Below are 10,808 nucleotides of genomic sequence, written 5' to 3' on the forward strand. Positions count from 1 at the left end.
CACTACTATTCAACATAGTTTTGGAAGTTTTGGCCACAGCAATCAGAGCAGAAAAAGAAATAAAAGGAATCCAGATTGGAAAAGAAGATGTAAAACTTCTAAAACCCTAAAGACTCCACCAAAAAATTACTAGAGCTAATCAATGAATATAGTAAAGTTTCAGGATATAAAATCAACACACAGAAATCCCTTGCATTCCTATACACTAATAATAAGAAAATAGAGAAATTAAGGAAACAATTCCATTCACCATTGCAACGAAAAGAATAAAATACTTAGGAATATATCTACCTAAAGAAATAAAAGACCTATATATAGAACACTATAAAAAACTGGTGAAAGAAATCAAAGAGGACACTAATAGATGGAGAAATATACCATGTTCATGGATCGGAAGAATCAATATAGTGAAAATGAGTATACTACCCAAAGCAATCTATAGATTCAATGCAATACCTATGAAGCTACCAATGGTATTTTTCACAGAGCTAGAACAAATAATTTCACAATTTGTATGGAAATACAAAAAACCTCGAATAGCCAAAGCAATCTTGAGAAAGAAGAATGGAACTAGAGGAATCAACCTGCCTGACTTCAGGCTCTACTACAAAGCCACAGTCATCAAGACAATATGGTACTGGCACAAAGACAGAAATATACATCAATGGAACAAAATAGAAAGCCCAGAGATAAATCCACGCACCTATGGACACCTTATCTTTGACAAAGGAGGCAAGAATATACAATGGAGAAAAGACTATCTCTTTAACAAGTGGTGCTGGGAAATCTGGTCAACCACTTGTAAAAGAATGAAACTAGAACACTTTCTAACACCATACACAAAAATAAACTCAAAATGGATTAAAGATCTAAACGTAAGACCAGAAACTATAAAACTGCTAGAGGAGAACATAGGCAAAACACTCTCCAACATAAATCACAGCAGGATCCTCTATGACCCACCTCCCAGAATATTGGAAATAAAAGCAAAAATAAACAAATGGGACCTAATTAAACTTAAAAGCTTCTGCACAACAAAGGAAACTATAAGCAAGGTGGAAAGACAGCCTTCATTCAGAATGGGAGAAAATAATAGCAAATGAAGTAACTGACAAAGAATTAATCTCAAAAATATACAAGCAACTCCTGCAGCTCAATTCCAGAAAAATAAACGACCCAATCAAAAAATGGGCCAAAGAACTAAACAGACATTTCTCCAAAGAAGACATACAGATGGCTAACAGACACATGAAAAGATGCTCAACATCACTAATTATCAGAGAAATGCAAATAAAAACCACAATGAGGTACCATTTCATGCCAGTCAGAATGGCTGCGATCCAAAAGTCTACAAGCAATAAATGCTGGAGAGGATGTGGAGAAAATGAACCCTCTTACACTGTTGGTGGGGATGCAAACTAGTACAGCCACTATGGAGAACAGTGTGGAGATTCCTTAAAAAACTGGAAATAGAACTGACTTATGACCCAGCAATCCCACTGCTGGGCATACACACTGAGGAAACCAGAATTGAAAGAGACACGTGTACCCCAATGTTCATCGCAGCACTGTTTATAATAGCCTGGACAAGGAAGCAACCTAGATGTCCATCAGCAGATGAATGGATAAGAAAACTTTGGTACATATATACAATGGAGTATTACTCAGCCATTAAAAAGAATGCATTTGAATCAGTTCTAATGAGGTGGATGAAACTGGAGCCTGTTATACAGAGTGAAGTAAGCCAGAAAGAAAAGCACCAATACAGTATACTAACACATATATATGGAATTTAGAAAGATGGTAATGATAACCCTGTATGCAAGACAGCAAAAGAGACACAGATGTATAGAACAGTCTTTTGGACTCTTTTGGAGAGGGAGAGGATGGGATGATTTGGCAGAATGGCATTGAAACATGTATAATATCATACAAGAAATGAATCGCCAGTCCAGGTTCGATGCAGGATACAGGATTCTTGGGGCTGGTGCACTGGGATGACACAGAGGGATGGTACAGGGAGGGAGGTGGGAGGGGGGTTCAGGATGGGGAACACGTGTACACCTGTGGCAGATTCATGTTGATGTATGGCAAAACCAATACAGTATTGTAGAGTAATTAGCCTCCAATTAAAATAAATGAATTTAAATTTAAAAAATACATATAAACAATATATTGAGTTGTATTATCATGAGTTTCCTGGGATAAGGTATTAGAGCTGCACTTGATTTAGTAATTTTGCATTTTGGATGAAGGCATTTATAAGTCATTTGTATAGCTCATCAATAAGTTATAGGTCCTCTGGTACAACTGATCCTCAAGGGTTGGAACTTGATGTGTAATCCACTACTTCAGCTCACTTTGATGCGATTGCAACTCTCTATTTACTGGTTCACCCATGTAACAATAACATGATTAAGGTCACACTTTCGTGGCTTGGTGATAACAATATTGTTTAGGCTAGGACCCAAAATCTTCCCTCGCTCAAAATTGATTTTATCTGGCACATCTCATTGTTGATGTAATCTGTCAAGTAACCAGGGAAGGAAATTTTTTAAAAAATGCTGAAATATGATCAATTAACATGGCCCAATTACATTGCTCCTAGAATAGACTACTTTCTAATAGCTTCCCAAATTTTATAGCCAGTAAAGGGAAATGCAACAGGAATGTAAGAGATGTCAGAAGATTTCAATAGTAAAACCACTAATTCTTCTTTTGCAGCTGAATTTTGAAGAACAAATCCATATCCTTCCACCTGGACTGTAACGTCCAAATGCTCATTAAAACAGAAAATAATCTTTACTCCTGAAAAGATAGGATATTTTATTTTTAGGGTTTTTAAAATATAAACTGAAACTCATATTAGCTTATTTCTCAGTCAAATATTTTATACTTACCATCTTTACTTTTTTTCTTAAAGGCAGAGCCATTAAGATCTGCTGACTTTCCTTTTCTTTTTCTTTTTTTTCCTTCATTTTACTTTTGCCTCTGCTGGGTCTTTGTTGCTGTGAGTGGGGAATACTCTCGTTGCAGAGCACATACAATTCAATTCAGTTCAGTTCAGTCACTCAGTCGTGCCTGACTCTGCGATCCCATGAGCCGCAGCATGCCAGACCTCCCTGTCCATCACCAACTTCCGGAGTCTACCCAAACCCATGTCCATTGAGTCGGTGAAGCCATCCAACCATCTCATCCTCTGTCATCCCCTTCTCCTCCTGCCCTCAACCTTTCCCAGCATCAGAGTCTTTTCAAATGAGTCAGCTCTTTGCATCAGGTGGCCAAAGTATTGGAGTTTCAGCTTCAACATCAGTCCTTCCAATGAACACCCAGGACTGATCTCCTTTAGGATGGGCTGGTTGGATCTCCTTGCAGTCCAAGGGACTCTCAAGAGTCTTCTCCAACACCACAGTTCAAAAGCATCAATTCTTTGGCACTCAGCTTTCTTTACGGTCCAACTCTCACATCCATACATGACTACTGGAAAAACCATAGCCTTGACTAGACGGACCTTTGTTGGCAAAGTAATGTCTCTGCTTTTGAATATGCTATCTAGGTTTGTCATAACTTTCCTTCCAAGGAGCAAGCATCTTTTAGATGCTGCAGTCAGCATCTGCAGTGATTTTGGAGCACAAAAAAATAAAGTCAGCCACTGTTTCCCCATCTATTTCCATGAAGTGATGGGACCTGATGCCATGATCTTAGTTTTCTGAATGTTGAGCTTTAAGCCAACTTTTTCACTCTCCTCTTTCACTTTCATCAAGAGCCTCTTTAATTCTTCTTCACTTTCTGCCATAAGGGTGGTGTCATCTGCATATCTGAGGTTATTGATATTTTTCCTGGCAATCTTGATTCCAGCTGTGCTTCCTTCAGCCCTGCGTTTCTCATGATGTACTTTGCATATGATTAAATAAGCAGGGTGATAATTTACAGCCTTGATGTACTCCTTTTCCTATTTGGAAGCAGTCTATTGTTCCATGTCCAGTTCTAACTGTTGCTTCCTGACCTGCATACAGGTTTCTCAGGAGGCAGGTCAGGTGGTCTGGTATTCCCATATCTTTCAGAATTTTCCACAGTTTATTGTGATAAATACAGTCAAAGGCTTTGGCATAGTCAATAAAGGAGAAATAGATGTTTTCTAGAACTCTCTTGCTTTTTCAATGATCCAGCAGATGTTGGCAATTTGATCTCTGGTTCCTCTGCCTTTTCTAAAACCAGCTTGAACATCTGGAAGTTCACGGTTTACGTATTGCTGAAGCCTGGCTTGGAGAATTTTGAGCATTACTTTACTAGCATGTGAGATAAGTGCAATTGTTTGGTAGTTTGAGCATTCTTTGGCACTGCCTTTCTTTGGGATTGGAATGAAAACTGACCTTTTCCAGTCCTGTGCCCACTGCTCAGTTTTCCAAATTTGCTGACATATTGAATACGACATATTGACATACTCTTCACACAGCCTCATTAGTTGCAGCTCCCAGGCTGTAGAGCACAGGCTCAGTAGCTGTGGCCCCTGGGCTTAGCTGCTCCAAGGCATGTGGGATCTTACCAAACCAGGGATCGAACCCATGCCTCCTGCATTGGTAGGTGCATTCTTTACCACTGAGCCACCAGGGAAGCCCACTACCATCTTTATGGAGTACAGTAAGGGAACAGAGGTTTATCTTAAAATAACATGGTGAATGGATTAGATGCAGAGGTATGTGCAAGGTTAAAGGAAGCAAGGAGTAATGGTGAGGTATGCAGAAACTAATTATAATGGAAACAGTTACCGCCCACCCCAAGCCTGAAGGGACTAGGGGAGGAATGGAGCTTACCAGAGATCCCTTGAGCGTTGAGCACAGAAGAAGTGTTGTCAGATGGAAGCTTTTAGTCATGAATGACCTAGCCCCTGCCAGAATACCAGAACAATGGCAAACCAAGGTAGAATAGGAGGAATAAATGCGCAGATCTCCTCTTGCCCTTCTACCTCCTACCTTCTATCTCCTGCCCTTCTGCCTCCATGCCTCCACTGCACAGGTAAGTCCAGACAGTGCAGTCAATCGAGGTTAACTCCTCAGCTAGAGAAGAGCCAAGAATGGATCTGAAAGTAACCAGAATAACTAGCACACCATCCTCAGACAGTTATGCTCATCCATCCATATGTTCAGATCTTAATTCATGCCAGCAATTATCTCTAATATTATATAAGACTATCATAAACATAAATCCCATTTCTCATTCATTCTAAATGCTACACTTAAGCAACACAGTACATCCCAACGTCATACGTTTTAGTCTCAACCTACCCATCCAACATCACCCCTGCTAACAACTTTCAACTTCACTGTCTAAATAATAGGCAGAGTCTTTAAAGAGATTCATGGTTGTTTGTTTCTTTGGGAAAATGAATCTGGAAAGATGTACTTGAGTTGAAAGCCATTGGTGGAAGGGAGAATATAGCTGACACCCAAGCAAGTGAGTTTGAATTCAGGAGTTGTTATTGAAATAGAGTCTTTGTTTTTTATGGCCTGATGTTTGTATATAATCTATACACGTTCTCCTGTGTATTTTTTGAACTTTATTTGTTTATTTAGACTGGGCTGGGTCTTCATTCAGCACACAGGCTCTTCACTGCTCTGCACGTGCTTTCCGTGCTTTCGCTGGTTGGAGAGAGCAGAGGTTACTGTCTAGTTGTGGCAGTCCAACTCAGTAGTTGAAGCTCACGGGCTTAGTTGTCCTGCAACATGTGTGATCTTCCCTGACCAGAGATTGAACCCATGCCCCCTGCATTTGCAGATGGATTCTTAACCACTGGACCACCAGGAAGTCCTGAAATAGATGTATAGGATTTGGTGACAGATTGGAAATGATAAGGGAGGAAGAAGGAAGAATAGAGAATGAAGCTAATGTTTCTAATTTTGGAGGCTAGATCAATTGTTACACCATTCATAAAGCAAATGTAGAAGAACAGGTTTTGATAAGAGAATATAATGAATTTTGTTATAGACATGTTAAATTTGAGATGTCCCAAGGAAATCTCTGAAGACAAATTCAGTGAGGAGAATTATGATCAAGATGGCTCTATAGGTTCCTTTTTTTTTGAGCACTACCTCCCAACCCCTATTTCACACAAAAACAATAATTATTAGATATAAAATTAAGACATATGGTGTTCTCATAAATGAGATAAATACTCATGAGGTCAAAAAATGAAACAAAAACTCAAATTAGTAAGTGGCAAGAAGGGTTTGAATCCATGGATGAGGAGGGTCTGGGAGTGGAGACAGTGATGACTGTAAGGTCAGTCCCTAAGATAGTTGTTCCTTGTGCAGAAGGAAGTGGGAAACAGGAGCCAAACTGAATTTCTGAAACCAAAGACTGAGGTGGGGACTCCCCAGAGCCCAGACTGAAGGAAGGGCTGCTTCCAAGTCTTGCCAGGGGCTGCAGGAGAAGCTAGACAATCTCAGTACCAAAAATAAAAGACTTCTTGCTAGCTCAGTGACTATACGGTGATGTGCCCAATACCATGGTGACACAGGTGTCCTCAATCCCACATTTGAACTTGGGGCCCTGAGAGGTTGCCTGAAGTCAATTACAAACCATTTATATAGGAAGGAGGGTCGGGGAAGAGAGAAGGAAATAAGAACAATTAAAAAACTTCCCCATTCGAAAGACCTGGTAAACTAAAGTTCAAAAACATACATTTGTGATAAGAAAAATAAAAATTTAATCAGAACACAAATGATATTGATTTAATAGCCTAGTTTGACAAAGACTTTAAAATACCACACTTATCTATATCCCAGCCCCATAGGAAAGTGTCCTTTAATGCATGACCCAAAACATCCATTATTCTCTTGATCAGGAATAAAAGAGTCTCCTTTTCTCAGGAGTCTGAAATCTGTTCCATCTAGTGACCTGTTGGAAGTGTCCTTTAGGCGGGGTATAACTGGGGTCCTGAATTTTTTTGTGCTAGTCATAATTATTGAACCTCTCAGGAGTAGAAGGCTGCTTCTTCACCTGTTGCCCTTCCTACCTTTGTTCCTGGCAAAGGAACTTCTGGGTTTCCAGCATCACCCTAGTATTGAAGTCCTGTACCACTGAAGCCAGGTAGCCATTTCTGGACGCTTGATAGCTGGAGAACCCAGATTCTCTCTGATATTCTGGAAGTCTTCCCCAGCAGAGTAATTGTGTTCCCAAGAATCCTAGTACACAGAGCTGGCATTTTTCCTGCTTTGCTGAGGATGAAAATGGATAAATTTGTTTATCCATTTATTGGCTGTGTGGCCTTGGACAAGTTGCTTAATCTCTCTAATAATTCAGTTTTCTTAACTCTAAAATGGAAATATGTTGCTTACTGTGGCTACTACCTTCTGGAACATAGTAGGTTTTTCATTAAAGCCTGCACCACAGTTTTAAATTTCATCAGTGTTAAGTTTTTCTTTGAGGGAAGATTTGATATTTTTTAATTTGGTAAAATCCACTCATAGAGAAGTCTTGTAACATGGTGAGTGATTAAACTGAGTAATACTGTCTAGGATTTTTAAAAATGGGGTGTTAAGAGGCTTATTTTCTCATATATCTTGTGTGCTGACACTGAGAGCAATTCTGTAAGAGGAATTTCAAAAATGCTTTAGCAGCGATTAGTGCTGGTAGAGTTAGTGTATAATCTCCCAAGGTGATGACTTTGCCATGTGGTATGTAAATTCTGATTTCTTGTTCTACATCATGTATTTCACCAAATTTGTATGTACCCTATAAGTTTATGCATACCTACTTCTTTCTTTCACTACCAAATATTTTCCCTAATGGATTTTCATTTGAGGTAGTATTTTTTTTCTAGCCTAGAAAAACCACTCTACCACTAAACCCAAGAGACAGAGATAGAGCAGCCGTGTGCTCCTAGACTAGATTCGAGAAGTGTGGATGGAGGAAGGTGGGGTGGGGTCAGAAAATAGGTTGTTATTTTCATTGCTGGCAATTTAGATTCAGAGGCATTTCATCTGCAGTCCCCTCAAGTGTTGAATTGAATAAAAGTAGTAACAGAAACAGTGGGAAGGGTGGTTGGGGGAGGGGCTGTGAACTCTTCTAGCTAAACGCAAAGAGACAGGCAGCTTGTAAGCATGCATCCTCAGCTTGCAATAAAAGCCACAAGAAGCCTGAGAGCCAGCTTGTACTGAAACAAGATGCTGCAATAGTAAAACAAAACACAGACTGAAATCCATCTACATTGGCAGAGTAGTGTGGTTATTGAGTATTTGCTCCTCCAACCAGAAGGGAATATGTAGACAACCATGTGAATGAGAGGCAGAATAAAGCACTGATGCATTTGCATCCTGCCTAACATAAATGATCTAAGAATAGACATATTTCACATGCATCTTTAGCAAGATTTAATGTGTCTATAAAGATTTACTGCTTATTTTACACTTGACTCAACCAGCATTCTTATCTGCATTGAACTAGACACTATGCTGTACAGATTGTGTATGAGAAACTTGTCTACAAAGATGTGATATCCCACATTCCATTTTTAAGCCAACTTTCCTTAGAAATATTGTTAAAGATGGTGGGCAGTATCATAGCTAGCCTGCAAATGTGTTTTTAACAAATAATATACCTAAAGTAAAAGACGAATACAAGAGAAATGAGTTAAAAATAGTGCTGCAAGAAAAGTAGAAACATAAACAGGAAAAATAATTGGATATTGATTTATTTTTCTTGTTTGTAATCTTGAGAAAATGACTTAATTAGTAAAATGAAGAAAAAGACAAAGACCTGTAAGTTTATGAAGGACATTTTAATGTACTTCAGGGATTGTAGAGTTTCAATGCACTGATGCTTTACTGTACCTGTGTGTGTGTGTGTGTGTGCACGCATGCACACTTAGTCGCTCAGTCGTGTCCAACTCTTAACAACATCATGGACTGTAAGCTGCCAGGCTCCTGTGTCCATGGGATTCTCTAGGCAAGAATACTGGAGTGGGTTGCCATTTCCTTCTCCAGGGGATCTTCCTGACCCAAGGATTGAACCTGGGTCTCCTGCATTGCAGGCAGATTCATTACCATCTGAGTCACCAGGCAAACCCTTATTATACCTAATTTACCTCAAAAATATGACTTTCTTTTTCATTGATACAGATTTCAGAGTCATATACTAGATATTGATTAAGCCTTGTATGTACAAAAGGTACTGCATTATGTGCTGTAAGAGAAACAAGAATTGTTCAAGACAAGTAACCCTTTATCAAGGTACTGACAATTTATTTGGGGAGATACAGCATATGTGGTACAAAAGTGTATATAATCAATACCATGTGCAGAAATACAGACTAACAAATATAACATGGAGATGTGGGAGAAGCATTAACCTCAAAGACATACAGCCTTGGTTATTAACACAGACTCCACTGCCCCTGGGCTTCCCAGATGGTGCAGTGGTAAAGAGTCTGCCTGTCAATGCAGGAAATGCAAGAGACACAGGTTAGATCCTTAGATCAGGAAGATACCCTGGAGTAGGAAATGACAACCCACCCTAATATTATTACCTGGAAAATTCCAAGGACAAAGGAGCCGGGCGGGCTACAATCCACAGGGTCACAAAGAGTCAGACACGACTGAGCACGGGTGCACTTGAGCGCGTGCACACACACACATTACTGCCTCCAGCTAAATAACCATGAGTAAACATCTTAATTTCTTGGAGCTATGGTTTTCTTACCTATAGACTGGGGATGACATGATTTAGAAATATTAAGTGAGATAATGCAAATGGCATGCCTAATAAAGACACAAGGTCAGTATTTAGTTGGTATTGGTTCTCACCCTTCCTATGGTTAACAGAGGCATGAAAAGACTCTCTCTACCTCTACCAGGTAGTGAGGAGTAGATATTTGAAAAAGGACCTTAAAAGCCTAGTAGATTGCATTTCTTTTATTTTTTAGCTGACCAGCATCTAAACTCCCTTCTGATAACTGGAGCATTCCTTATGAATTTTGTAAAAACACCACACACTCATTTTCCAGATCTCTTTCCAGCTGGACTTCACCCATCAGCCATTGCAGCTATGAGCAGCATTCTCATATTTTGATATTAATGTTTCAATTCTAGGTGATACTGAGTAGATTCCAGACTGAGGTTCTTTATCCATTCCCACTACATTCCATCTTCTTATGTACACCTCCTTCCCTGCCAACAATTTTCTTTGGCTAAATGTCCTAAATTCTTCTTGTGTTTGCCTTTACAATTTTAAATGATTATTTTTAAAAACTAATTCCTTGTTTTATTATCCTATGAGGGTATAAAAATAGTTATAAAAATAGTGCATCTACCCCTCCTTCCATCACTTCTCTCCATTGTCCCATAAAATTTTTGGTAGTTGTATAATTTTTATTTTGTCAATTAAAAAATTTTTTTAATCTTTTTTAGGTTTTACATTTACATTATGACCCATTTTTAGTTAATCTTTGTATATGGTACAATGTTTGATGAGTTGTTGTTGCTGTTTTTTTACAAAGAGACATTCAAGTTTTCTAATGCCATTTGTTGTTCCGTGCCATACAGCTTGTGGGATCTTAGTTCCCTGACCAGGGATGGAAACTGCACCCCATGCATTGGAAAGTGGAGTCCTAACCACTGGACTGCCAGGAAGGTCCCTTGTCAATGTTCTTTTAACATTTATAATGTTAGTCTTCCATGTGTTGCGTTTATGGTGACTCTAAAAACCAAAGATAAAAGGCAGTTTCTAAGTGATGATTGTATAGTCTCCATAGAACCATGCAGAATGATTCGATCAGTAGAGAAAGACATGTAATCCGAGATCATAAAAAG

The sequence above is a fragment of the Bos javanicus genome, chromosome 18, assembly GCF_032452875.1.
Source record: "Bos javanicus breed banteng chromosome 18, ARS-OSU_banteng_1.0, whole genome shotgun sequence".
In the NCBI taxonomy this organism is placed as follows: domain Eukaryota; kingdom Metazoa; phylum Chordata; class Mammalia; order Artiodactyla; family Bovidae; genus Bos; species Bos javanicus.